Raw genomic sequence first — 15,254 nt, 5'->3', positions numbered from 1 at the left:
TCAATTTAATCAGAGAATCTGTATAAGAATTTTCAAGTAAATCAGTGGCGTAGTTTTTGAATATTTGAATATTGTGCAATTTGTGATTTTATCACTTAAAAAAAACTACTCATAGAAAAATTAATTTTCAAAATTTTGAATAGTTGTTTTTAAAAAAGCTCAAATATGTGTCTAATAAAATTAATCAGACAGTCTGTGTAAAAATTTTGAAGAAAATCAGTGGTGTAGTTTTTGAGTTATATGCATTTTGTGATTCTATCACTTAAAAAATTATTCGTAAAAAAAGAAATTATTTTCAAAATTTTGAATGATTTTTTTTTTAAAAGCTCAAATATGTGTCTAATAAAATTAATCGGACAGTCTGTATAAAAATTTTGAAGAAAATCAGTGGTGTAGTTTTTAAGTTATATGCATTTTGTGATTTTATCACTTAAAAAAATTATTCCTCAAAAAACAAATTATTTTCAAAATTTTGCATAATTTTTTTAAAAAAGCTCAAATATGTGTCTAATAAAATTAATCAGACAGTCCGTATAAAAATTTTGAAGAAAATCAGTGGTGTAGTTTTTGTGTTATATGCATTTTGTGATTTTATCACTTAAAAAATTTGTTCCTCAAAAAAGAAATTATTTTCAAAATTTTGAATGATTTTTTTTTTAAAAAGCTCAAATATATGTCTAATAAAATTAATCAGACTGTCTGTGTAAAAATTTTCAAGAAAATCAGTGGTGTAGTTTGTGAGTTATATGCATTTTGTGATTTTATCACTTAAAAAATTATTCCTCAAAAAAGAAATTATTTTCAAAATTTTGAATATTTTTTTTCTAAAAAAGCTTAAATACGTGTGTAATAAAATTAATCAAACAGTCTGTATAAAAATTTTGAAGAAAATCAGTGGTGTAGTTTTTGTGTTATATGCATTTTGTGATTTTATCACTTAAAAAATTATTCCTCAAAAAAGAAATTATTTTCAAAATTTTGAATAATTTTTTTTACAAAAGCTCAAATATGTGTCTAATAAAATTAATCAGAGAGTGCGTATAAAAATTTTGAAGAAAATCAGTGGCGTAGTTTTTGAGTTATGTGCATTTTGTGATTTTATCACTTAAAAAATTATTCCTCAAAAAAGAAATTATTTTTAAAATTTTGAATGATTTTTTTTAAAAAAGCTCAAATATGTGTCTAATAAAATTAATCAGACAGTCTGTGTAAAAATTTTGAAGAAAATCAGTAGTGTAGTTTTTGAGTTATATGCATTTTGTGATTTTATCACCTAAAAAATTATACCTCAAAAAAAATTATTTTCAAAATTTTGAATAATTTTTTTTAAAAAAGCTCAATCATGTGTCTAATAAAATTAATCAGACAGTCTGTATAAAAATTTTGAAGAAAATCAGTGGTGTAGTTTTTGAGTTATATGCATTTTGTGGTTCTATCACTTAAAAAATTATTTCTAAAAAAAGAAATTATTTTCAAAATTTTGAATGATTTTTTTTAAAAAAGCTCAAATATGTGTCTAATAAAATTAATCAGAGAGTGCGTATAAAAATTTTGAAGAAAATCAGTGGCGTAGTTTTTGAGTTATATGCATTTTGTGATTTTATCACTTAAAAAATTATTCCTCAAAAAAGAGATTATTTTCAAAATTTTGAATAATTTTTTTTACAAAAGCTCAAATATGTGTCTAATAAAATTAATCAGAGAGTGCGTATAAAAATTTTGAAGAAAATCAGTGGCGTAGTTTTTGAGTTATGAGCATTTGCTAATTTTTTCATTAAGGAAAAATATATTCCTCAAAAATTGTTTTTTTTCAAAATATTGACCTATTCTTTAAAAACGCTAAAATAGGTATCTTATCAATTTTATTGAACAGTCTGTATACAAGTGATCAAAAAAATCAGTGGCGTAGTTTTTGAGTTATGACGGTGAAATAATTTTTGAACACATAAAAATAATGGTCAAACAAAAATTTATTTTTGTTTGCAAAATATTGAACAATGTATTAAAAAAGCTGAAATCAAACATAATCCTTAAAAAAAATTTTTCTCTTATTTTGACCATTTTTTTCAGAAAAGTTAAATTACTGATTATTTAGAATAGTCTATATACAAATTATTTAAAAAATTGGTAGATTAATCAATAAATTAATTTGAAGACTCTATACACAAATTTTTCAATCCAGATTTTGCTTGATTTTTAAGTTACAGCCATTTAATTAATTTTTCAATCAAATACTTGGAGGTTTGTATGCAAATTTTTAAATTTGTATCATCTTTGGTTTTTGAGTTCTAGTCATTTTATGAATTTCGCGTCCAATAAATTAATTTAAAAATTGAACATGCAAATTTACAAATCTATATCTTATTTGATTTTTGAGTTACAACCGTTTTATGAATTTTTGTTTTAAAAGAAAAATGTTTGTGTAAAGGGAAATTTTACAATTAAACCTTAATGAAATTGTTTGATTGCGTTAGATTTTGCTTTACAAGGTGCTGTTACTTGCATTTGAGCCTCAATAAATACAATCAACTACTGTTCGCATTATTTTACCTAAAAATTGATAATTTCTCTGTCAAAAAAAAACCTGATTAAATACAAGGATCGAGGCATAACCTTTAAACGAGGCGAACCCTCTAAAATATCCCCGTACTCCCACGGGAGGAAAAATAGCATTTCTAACTGGGTATCGTGTTCATAGTTTACTATTTGACCTGCTCTACGCGCCCTCGGGGAAATCTCCGCTCTTATTAATAATTTTCCGCATTTTCCCTCGTCTTTCGATTTTCCCGGTATTTCCTCTTTTTTCTTCTATAATTTTATTTGATCTCTCTCTCTGTATTGGAAACGTTTAAGTGTTATTTTCTGGGTCAAAGCACACCAAAAAACCAGTGTTTAGATGCTCTAGTGCTATTGTTCTCCACACCACCCCCTCATGGGGTGCAAAAAAAAGACTTCCCTATTTTAATTAACAATTTATCCAATTTTGCTGACAAGTTAAAACAAATCCCACGGCATAATATAACGAAAATACCAAATAATAAACGCGAACGACTGTTTCATTATCAACTTCAATTTCAATTAAATTCATTTTCTGGTCCGTTAATTTTTGTTCGACGAGAATTAAATGTAGAGAGAAAAAAGCACAGCAGTGGGGGCCCCTTTGATGCCCTTTTTCATTTTAAATCGAGCCGATTTGTTTGTTTGTTTTTTTTTTAATTAATCGAGGCTTATTGAAATTATTTATTTTAATAATTGTAATAAACATTTTTTTGTAAATGAATTTATCCTAGATTGGTTTGAGAGGATCCAAGCGGGTGTTAATTAATTATTAATGTATGATGCAATTGCTGTTTAAATATCTTGGTGAGGTTTTAGAGATCACAAAGTTGCTTGGTAAAAATTTCAAATCAAGTCGAGTTTACGTGAAAACTGTGATTAGGAATTAACTGGAGAAGAGTGTAAGTAAATTCGTTATTGCTTGAAGAGGTATGTTTTTCAAAAAACTTTGAAGAGAATTTTTGCTGTAGCTTAAAAAATAAAAAAAATTGACATTTGTACATTGTTTTGTAAAATTAAAAAAAAAAACACTTATTTTTTTTAATAAATAATTAAAATCTGGTTGTTAATCAAAAATCAGTTGGTCAGTCAGTCTACAATGATGAAATTTGATTTATGTTTACTTTAGTTAAATTTATCGGATTATTCGGATATATTTTTTTAAATTTGCAATTATTTTCATTGTTGTTGATTGAAGATTTATTTTTTTTAGCAAACCTATCGACAAAGTGTAAAAATTTACAAAAATCAGTGTAATATCTTTGAAATCAAAAATCCTCAAGTAACTCGGTCACATTAATTTTTTAACAAAAATACAACGAAAAAATAACTTAAATATTTACCAAACAGACCTATGAAAGACTTCAACTAAATGATATATTTTTTTTTTGAGGCCAATTTTATAAAAACAACAAAATATATTTTCTAAACGAGAAAAAAAAGCCACACAAGACCATTTAATCATTAAAAACCATATCCGGAAATTTATCGTTTTGCCAAACTACTAAAATATAAAATATCGGTTATAAATATTAAAATATTGTCAAAAACCGGCGGTCCTTCGGGTCGGAACGGTCCGATGTTTGCGCTAAAAATGCTGATATTAAAATGCCGTTAGTTTCGAATTTAATATTTTATAAAGTTGTACAGGGACGAATAATGAACGGTTTTTTTTTTTAATTTTATTTTATAAATTAGTTTTACACACTGACAGGGTGGATACGTCACTATCATTTTGTCACAGTAAATTTTAACTTGTTTAATTTATAATAAAATCGTTTTTATTAATCAATTTTTGGGTAAATTATAGAAAAAATTGCTATAATTTAAAAACCAATATAGATTCAAAAATTTGCATTAAAAATTTTCAAATTAATTTATTAGATACGTGTTTTAGGATTTCTCGTATTAGTGACAAAATATTAAAAAAAAAATTTCAACCATTCATAAAACGGCTCAAAACCGAGCAAGATAACACTTTTTTGAGTTGCAAAAAAACTGTTATTTTTGCAAAAACCCTCAATAATAAAAAATTTATTGAATAAAAAAAACATAAACAAAATAAATATATTTTTATTATTATTTAACGCCATACATGCATAATTTATATTCTAAATAACATTTATTTTAAAATTCGCTTCCTTCATCGCAGTGGAAATAAATTAGTGTATTTCTTAATGGTTCCCCGATTTTTAGACACCCTGAATATTTTTATGCAAAAAAAAATTGTGTTTTTTGCAAAAACTCTCACTGATAACAACTTTTTAAGAAAATGAATATATTTTTATTACAACTTTTAACCCAGTTTACGGCGTGATTCTCTGTCTCAGTCTCTCAGTACGTGGAGGATCTCTATAAAGTTGCGATCGTTGTCTATAAAAAACATCATTATATAAAAAAGAATAATTTTTCCAAGGAATTGAGGACGTAAGTGAGGAGTAAGATGCGATGGAAACCAAAAAAATCAATTTTTATTAATTCACTTTTTGATACGATTCTTTACCTCACTCTCGCAAATCATGGACGATAGTTATGAAATGGATTTGCTTATCTATCTAGAAGAGTATCACTATGTAAGATAAATCACTTTTTTTAGCAATTGAGGACGTAAGTGAGGAATGAGGTCCACTAGAAACCAAAAAAATGCATTTTTATTATCACACTTTTTAGCTTTTTATGATTCTCTGTCTCTATTCCACAATTCCCGGACGATCGCTATAAAATGATTTTCCTCGTCTACAGAGGACATCACTATATAAGAAAAATTAATTTTCCAAGGAATTGAAGATGTAAGTGAGGAATCGGTAGAAACCCAAAAAAGCTAGTATTTATTAATTCACTTTTTAGCATGATTTTCTGTCTCTGTCCCACAATTCCTGGACGATCGCTATAAAATGATTTTCCTCGTCTATAGAGAGCATCACTATATAAGAAAAATTACTTTCCTACGAAATTGAGAGTGTCCGTGAGGAATGAGATGCGCTAGAAACTCAAACAACCTAATTTTTATTAACCCACTCTTCGGCATCACTCTCTATCTTACTCCCATAATACGTGAGGGATCTTTATAAAATAGCGATCCTTGTCTATAAAGGACATAATTATGTAATAAAAAAAATTTTTTTTAAGGAATTGAAGATGTAAGTGAGGAGTGAGATGCAGTGAAAACCCAATAAAAACATTATTAGCACGTTTTTAGCATGATTCTCTTTCTCTATGAAAAATAACATTTTTGTGGAATTGAGAGTATCAGTGAGGACCGAGATGCGATAGAAGCATACAAAATTCATTTTTATTTATTCAATTTTTAGCATGATTCTCTGTCTCTGTCCCACAATTCCTGGACGATCGCTATAAAATGATTTTCCTCATCTATAGAGGGCATCACTATATAAGAAAAATAATTTTTCCAAAGGACTTACGACGTAGGTGAGGGGTGAGATACGATAGAAACCCAAAAAACTAATTTTTATTTATTCACTTTTTAGCATGATTCTCTGTCTCTTTCCCACAATTCCTAGACGATCGCTATAAAATGATTTTCCTCATCTATAGAGAGCATCACTATATAAGAAAAATAATTTTTCCAAAGGACTTATGACGTAGGTGAGGGGTGAGATACGATAGAAACCCAAAAAACTAATTTTTATTAATTCACTTAATAGCAAGATTTTCTGTCTCATTCCCACAATTCCTGGACGATCGCTATAAAATAATTTTCCTCGTCTATAGAGAGCATCACTATATAAGAAAAATTACTTTCCTACGAAATTGAGAGTGTCCGTGAGGAATGAGATGCGATAGAAACTCAAAGAACCTAATTTTTATTAACCCACTCTCCGGCATCATTCTCTATCTTACTCCCATAATACGTGAGGGATCTTTATAAAATAGCGATCCTTGTCTATAAAGGACATAATTATGTAATAAAAAATAATTTTTTTAGGGAATTGAAGATGTAAGTGAGGAGTGAGATGCAGTGAAAACCCAAGAAATGAATTTTTATTATTACATTTTTTGGCATGATTCTCTGTCTCTGTTCCACAATTTCTAAACGATCGCTATAAAATGATTGTCTTTGTCTATAGAGAGCATCACTATGTAAGGAAAATAACTTATTTAAGAAATTAAGAATGTCAGTGAGGACCGAGATGCGATAGAAGCATAAAAAAATCATTTTTATTTATTCAATTTTTAGCATGATTCTCTGTCTCTGTCTCACAATCCCTGGACGGTCACTATAAAATGATTTTCCTCATTTATGGCAAACATAACTATGTAAGAAAAATAATTTTTTCAAGTAATTGAAGATGTAAGTGAGGAGTGAGATGCGGTAGAAACCCAAGAAATATATTTTTATAATCATACTTTGTAGGATAATTCTCTATCTCTGTCTCACAAATCGAAGACGATCATTCTCTATGACTATGACTATATAAGAAAAATAACTTTTCCAAGGAATTGAAATGTAAATGAGAAGTGAGATATGATAGAAGCTCAAAAAGCTTATTTTTCTCCGTCTCTTTTCTTCAATTCGTAGACGATTGCTCTTAAATGTTTTTTGTAATTTTCCTCATCTATAGAAAACGTCTCTATGTAAGAAAAATGACTTTTTTAAGCAATTGAGGACTAATAAGTGAGTAGTGAGATTTTCTGTCTCTATTTCACAAACCATAAACAATAGCTATAAAATGGTGTTCCTTGTCTATAAGAACCATCGCTACGTAAAATTAATAAGTTTTTCAATTGAATTGTTTCTTGTTTTTAATTTATTATGATAATTATTATTTTAGCAAGTTAAATAATGTTTATTTTAAAGTTAGTTCCTGTCTACGTTTCTATTGTAAAAAAAGAATGTTTTTCTTATTGCTAAATAATTAAATAAAATTTAATTAAACTTTAGAAGCTCCTAGATATTTTATTACGTGCCCCTATATATATTCTCCTTGTGTGCACTTGTGGAGTAAATTTACGGCTCTTTTAATTAATTCCTGCATATTCATATTGGAGCTTCAGCTCATTTGCTACAGGGTGTCTCAAAATATGTATAAAAAAATTACTCTCCTGATAATTTTTCTTATACAGGGTGTCTCTTAAACCGCGAAACACCTTGACTATATCAACATTTTATAGGGAAAGTGGAGGAGAGAGAGAGAGACGAGAAAAAAATCGATAACCGAGATAAATAACGTGCAAAATTCCGTCCGCACTCTGATGGCTCCCGAACGCTCTATTTCGTCTCTTTGCTTCTTTTACTCGAGGCCGTTTGCTCCCTTTTAGATATAATGAACGCGCAATTATTGCCAGTTTTTTTTATCTCTAACATTTATTAAAATTGACTTATGGGAGCATTACTCCTCTCCTTTTTCTTCTTCTTCTAATAAAGGAGAGAGAGAGAGAAAGAAGTGAAATTTTTAATACGATTTAGTAGCGAAGAAATCGAATTGTTTTTTTTACATTACGTAATTTTTAGACAGCTTGTATATTCATATTTCTTTAGGATCTAAGTAAATAAAATGCAAGACATTGAAGATATTTTTAATGATTTTCTGCATAACTTATTAGGCATCATTTTCTTAAGACAATTTAAAATTGTTCTGATTTCAATGTACATATTTAAATTAATTTAAAAATAATCTTAATTTATTTAAATTAATTTAGAGTAAAATTCGTTACCATTGTAACGGTGTTACATAATTAGTGGACCTGATATCTTAAATATCCAAGCGACACACAATAGTTAAATAAACTTTTATTGTTGGTCTACACTAAATGTACATTTTTGATGGAACTTCAACTATAATTATTGGATAAAATCTCCGCGTGATATACGTTGAGGAATTTGATATTATGTTTCTGTTTTATAGATCATTTTCTTAAAAAGCATTTTTTTCTTAGGCAATTATTTACTGAATAAAACCGTTTTTTATTAGTCTTACCCTTAGCCCCCCACCCACCCCACACAACTTACCAATAAGAAATTGTTTTCAAAAATCATTGTTTTCCAAAAAAATACGCATGAGTAACAAATAGCTGGTTTTGTCATTAATATCTAATCTAATGACATAATTTATTTATTTAAATTTAATATAAATAAATATGTATATTATTAAATGTTTAATACAAAAACAGTGCTATTAGATTGAATATTATGGACGAAAAACGTTGATTTTTCATAAGAATTTCTTACTGGGCAATTATTTGGGGTGGGTGGGGGGGCAATGGTTGTGTTAATAAAAAACAACGTTTTTGCAAAAAATATTTATCCAAAATTTAACTTAATAATATTATTAATTTAAATTTGATATAATTTTATATACAGTGTGACCCATTTGTTTTCGGGTCACCCTGACAAAAAGTTTATTTTTGGTGCGATTTTGCTCGGGTTTTTTTTAAATGTTAGGTCCAGAAAAACTGCATCATTATAACAAAAAAAAATTCTGCCACGCAAATTCCAAGACCTACTAATGTCAGTTTTTAAGGGCCAAATTTTAAAAAACCATGCTAGGCATTTTTTTAGCAAAAAATTGTGCACACCACTAGATTCGGCATCCCCCAAAACGGCCTTATAATTATATTATAATAAAATATTAAATAATAACAATTTTATGATAAAAAAAAAAGAAATGCGCTTTACTTCTAAATTGTCTCTAAAAATTATTGAAATATTGAATTGTCACATTTGACATCTAACTATCAAAAGTGGTAGTAGAACGTGTTTAGATAGTATTAGTAATCATGGAAAATTTAAATTTAAGAGAAAAAATTCGTCTTGTTGGTGGTAACACGCGTTCGATGAGAGAAGCTGCCAGAGAATTTAATAGTAGGCATCCTGATAGACCAGTAAGTCTAAGTACTGTGCAACGTGTTAATAAAATTTTCAATGAAACAGGATCTGTTTCGAAAAATCTACTTAAAAATAGCCATAATGGACGGCGTGGGCTTAAAAGAAATGAAAATTACATTTTGGAATATTTTAACGGCAATCCTCGCAGTAGTGTCAGAACGGCTAGTTTGGTCGTTAACATCCCCAGAGAAAGTATAAGAAGATGTTTGCAAAAAATAACATAAAAGCATTTAAGCCAAAATTTTTGCACACCTTAGAGGATGGTGACCAGGCAAGAAGATTAGAGTTTTGCTATTAGCTTCAGGGAGAATATTTAAACAACAGAAACTTTCTAGATGAAATCCTTTTTAGCTATGAAGCCAGTTTTACCACAAATGGCGTAGTCTTCAGTCAAAATTGCCGCCACTGGCACTGGTCCGTGCAGAATTTATAATAAATACAAGGAGACAGTATTCGCATAAAATTAACGTTTGGTGTGGAATACTAAGCGATAAAATTATTAGCCCTTTTTTCTTTATTGGTAATTTGAATACAATTGAATTTTCTTGAGAATGAATTTTCGAACGCATTAAGATATCACCTTAATTTGAAGTTTCAATTAGATGGTTGTCCTGTCCATAATGCTCTTTTAGTAAGAGACTGGTTAAATCAACATTTTCAAAACTGTTGGATAGGACGAAACAGTCTTTTCGTTGAGTGGCCACCGAAATCCCCTGACTTAACGCCACTCGATTTTTTTCTCTGGGGCTTACTTAAAGAAAAAGTGTACAAATCAAGACCTTAAAATTTAGAAGATCTACAAGTCAGAATAATCCAGGTTTGTTCAGAAATTACTCCAGAGCAAGATTGTAAAGTTATTTAAAATGTAGGCAAAAGGAATGTAAAATGCATAGAAAACAATGGTAGATTAGTAGAAATGTCAAAAATTTAGTAGCGGTTAATTTTTAATTTTTTTGTTTATTATTTTTATTTTATTCGTATCTATTTTTGTTAGTTTATTGTTTGTTTTTATTTGTATTTAGTTTGGAATTGTTATATTCTTGTATTATCTTTGTCCAATTTGTTTTTTTCATGGCTGTCTACACATTTTTAAATGTAAATAAATGCATAATTTCCCTTTTTATTTTTTGTTATAAAATTGTTATTACTTAATATTTTTTGGTGAAATTTGGTATAAGGCCGTTTTGGGAAAAGCCGAATCCAGTGGTGTGGTGACCATATACGGTTCATAAATATACCAGAACCAAAAATTTACTAAAAAAACGTTGATTAATGATGTGTTTCTTGGATATATATTTAATTCCTTAAAATAACTCTTCTAATTCTATTTTTTTTTTATTAAAAAAAGTTGGATTTACCGGAATAAAAATAAAGCATAATTTAAATGAACGTGACAATCTTTTTCTTAAAATTGTCTCAAATTTTTATTATTTTTATTTATTTTTTTTAATCACGTCACTTGAAAGTACAACCTCGCCATTTTAATGGATAACTCTTGAATCAATTACAAAGATAATTTAAACATATTTGACTAAAATACAGAATTTGCCTCAAAAAAATCTAATACAACTGCTATGTAACTGATACAGCGCTTTTGAATTATAGTCCTCAAAAGTTTTTCTTGACGTCACTTCAACCTCAAACATTTAATTGGACGTGTTTGTTTATTTCCGTAAAATTAAAATTGCTAGGCCCAACAACATATTGTTTTAAGGTAAAAAATTTAATTGATTTTTGCTTAATATAAATAGATATGAATATTTGTATCGATTTTTATTGTAAGAAAAACCAGCTTTTACAGGAATTCAAAAAAAAAGGAATTAGTGCATAATTTAAATGGACGTGACGATCTTTTCCCTAAAATTGTCTCAGGCTACTAATTTTTTCGTTTACTCTTTTGTGGTTTTTTTTCCTCAAAATACTGCATATATATTTTTCAAATTTTTGAAAAAAAAAACAAATATTTTCCAAAAATTCATTTAAACGTATTGAAGAATTCGTTTCCATCATCGCTGTGTACACAAATTAATTTATTCTTAGCGGCTCTCCTTTCTAAGATACTGCATATCGAAAAAATAGGTTTAGGTAAAAATGCAATTTTATATGCAACACCTTCAATTATTTAAGAAATATATAAATTTAAACTTTTTTATGGTTAAGTTAATTGGACATATGTTGCTTATTATCAGGAAATTTAAATAGAGCAACAATACGTATTAAGTTTCAGGTATTTCTACGTTATTTTCATCACATATCATTTTCACCTATTCAGCGTAAGTTTTCTCATAACTAACGAAATTCAGTATGTTGCCTTTTTCCTTTAAACACAAATAGGTTTGAATTGCCAATTTTTTGGCCATACAATATGTCGTTATAAAAAATACTTGCATGTATAATTATATTAAAATTTATTGTACAATTCGTGACCGTCATCGCTGTATACATAAGCTAACTTATTCCTTAGTGGATCTCTTTATTAAGACTCGTTCTTAGGTAGAAACTTAATTTTTCAAATAATAATAATTGTTTTTTATTCAATAAAAAACAAGAAAAATTAAGTTTAAAATTAAAATGTCTGAATAAACAAAGGTTAACCTTATAAAGAGCTTATGAATATAAGAATCAATACAAACTAGTTTTTTAAGTAAAAATCTTAATTTGCTACTATCGGAAAGTTTATTATATTATTAACGAAAAAAGGTACATAGGTATGTGATTCGAAATATTAATGCAAAACTAGTGCTAAAATAGGTTTAAATAACAATTTTTAAGTCTTGGAACGATCAAAGTAGGTTAATAATTTAGTAGAATTAAACCGTATATATTTTATCACGTACTCCTACATATTTTGCTTCATTAGCTATACTTAATAGGGTAAACTTATAGTCAAAAATTTTACAACAAAAATTTACTTATTAAAAAAAATCCACTAACCTCACTTTTCCAGCCCAGAATGTCTTCAGCAAAACTCATCGGTACAGTCCATCATACAATAAAACTCAACATACAATTCAAACAATTTTTCTCTCGAAAATATGAAGTGAACGGCCGGCCATATGCTTACTTACTATATAGGTTATGTCTGGCTCCTTACGCTCACTTACGACCCTTACAAAAACAAGCATAAAAACCCAGACACACCCTGTTAAAACCGTACAGAACCAACTAAAAAAAAAAGTGAAGAAAAACCAAAAAAAAAATCCGACCGTAAAACACAAGTTAGAACCCCCGACGTCACAGGCACGAGATGACGTCGGGACGCGCGTTTTTGGCGGAGTGAGGCGGCATTTCGCCGCCCCCGCGTCTTATACCCGGTGGGTCGGATGCTGCGCGTTCCACGGTTACTCGGGATCATAATCATATCGTACGCCAGCACATTGCCGCCCCTCTCTCTCCTTTCCGCCTCCCTTTAGGCATCCCTCTCTCTCCCTGGTTCCCGTTTCATCCCCCCGGCTCCCCCCTCCACTCTCCTCGTCGTCGTCGAAACAAACAGGGATGTTGGGGGTTGAAGTGGGAGGAAGAGGGCGGAGAAGTGCGGGGGAGAACGGCTGCTCTTTTGCCGGCTCTCTGCGTGATCGAAGTGACCCCGTATTGGTAATAAACGGCCGGCGATTATGTTGGTCGGTTTGTGTGTGAGGAGGAAAGGTGAGGGTAATGAGGAGTGAGGTCGTTGACACTATACCGATGACGGATGATGCCATCTGATGATTGTCACGGGAGGTAAAAGTGAGTTGGATTTTATGGGAAAGTTGGCAACGTTGTGGTTATGCAACTGGTGACCGATAGGGCGCAGTATCGTAGGCTTCTTGATACGTGCAACAGGGTTGCCACTTCTTTTTGATAATTTGTACATGTACTCCATGGACGATTTTATTCGAAAAATTATTTCAGCGTTTTTCCAAATTTGTACAAAAATATGAGAAAAAAATATTTTTTGAAAATTTGGATTTTTTTTCTATTTATTCGACAAAAAGTTCATAACTCAAAAAATTGACCTGATGTCATTTTGAAAATTTAAAGACATAATCTATAGACAATTTCAATAGACACCTATTTCAGCGTTTTTTTCAAATTCTTACCAGAATTTAAGAAAAAAAATATTTTTCAAAAATATAAATTTTTTTTCTATTTATTCGACAAAAAGTTCATAACTTAGAAAATGGACAAGATATCATTTTGAAAATTTGTACACATAATCTATGGACAATTTTATTGGACACGTGTTTCAGCGTTTTTTCAAATTCTTACTAGAATTTAAGCAAAAAAATATTTTTTTAAAATATTAATTTTTTTTTCTATTCTACACAAAGTTCATAACTCAAAAAATTGACCAGATGTCATCTTGAAAATTTGTGCACACAATCTATGGACAATTTCATTGGACACCTATTTTAGCGTTTTTCCAAATTCGTACAAGAATATAAGAAAAAAAAATATTTTTGAAAATTTAATTTTTTTCTATTTATTCGACGAAAAGTTCATAACTCAAAAAATTGATCAGATATCATTTTGAAAATTTGTACACATAATCCATGGAAAATTTCATTAGACACGTATTTCAATATTCGTACGAGAATTTGAGAAAAAAATAATTTTTCCAAAATTTAGATTTTTTTTCTATTTATTCGACACAAATTTCATAACTCAAAAAATTGATTAGATATAATTTTGAAAATCCATACACATAAATCCATGGACAATTCCGTTAAAAACCTTTGTTATTAGATTGGGTATTAACAACGAAACCAGCTGTCATTCATATGTATTATTTTGGAAAACAATGATTTTTGAAGACAATGTCTTACTGGATAAGTTGTGTGGGGTGGGTGGGGGGCTAAGGGTATGATTAATGAAAAACGTTTTTTTTGCAGAAAATATTTACCTAAGAAAAAAATGCTTTTTAAGAAAATTATAGGTGATAAAAAAATCTATATTTCTTGTATCTATACTTTTCTCACATAACCTTAAGGTTTTCGAGTAAAACGTGAAAACCCCCTATTTTATTTCTCGAAAGCAAGACGTATCACTATGAAAATTGCAGTGAGTTTACGCGAACTAGAAAACCTAATCCGGAGTGACAACCTTGCCTGGAAAAAGATTATTTAAGTTAATTTAAATTGCATAATAGTAACTTGGACATGCTTAAAGCCCCTTAGAATGATAGAATAAGGGCTTGGGAAGGGATACTTGCTAAAGCAGAAGGTTTTGATGTAACTAAAGTTTAAAAATAGTGTTTTTTTTTACCCTTTTTTTAAGATAACCATAGGGAGAGAGGGTCGGGAATAAGGGGGATGATACGTGGAGTGACAACGGTTATTTTTCAAAAGGGAACGTGCAGGCCCAAAATTGACTTTGCCAGTGAACCGGTCGTTTGTTAACATGTAATCTACACCGGACCGGACAGCGGCCTCTATTTTATTTAAATTGCCGTTTGCCGCAACGCATATTTCAAACGGTCAACGCGTCAGACGGACGCCCGGACTAATTTCTCATTTTCTATGTCCTGGTTTGAGTAGTGACTTGCCGCTTCGGTTTCCGGAGAAGAAAAATTACCCGGATTCTGGAGTTTTTGAGTCATTGTTGTGTCTTGAATGAATGAATGTCACTGGTTTTGAGGTATTATTAAAAATTGTTAAGACATGTTTTCTTAATAAATTGCTTTTTATTTCATGAATTTATCTCAAGTGGTTTTTGAGAAATTCTATTTTTTGTGAAGGCACGAATTATATAATAAATTATCTGTTGTAAGCGATTTGGGGTACAATATTTAAAAAAATACAATTCTAATAGTTTTTAGCTATTAACAATAATTGTTAAGACATATTTTTTAAAGATTTTTCTTTTTATTTCA

This window comes from Anthonomus grandis, chromosome 5, assembly GCF_022605725.1.
Source record: "Anthonomus grandis grandis chromosome 5, icAntGran1.3, whole genome shotgun sequence".
Taxonomy (NCBI): Eukaryota; Metazoa; Arthropoda; class Insecta; order Coleoptera; family Curculionidae; genus Anthonomus; species Anthonomus grandis.
The sequence above is the reverse complement of the archived record's forward strand: the minus strand, read 5'-3'. Positions refer to the sequence as shown.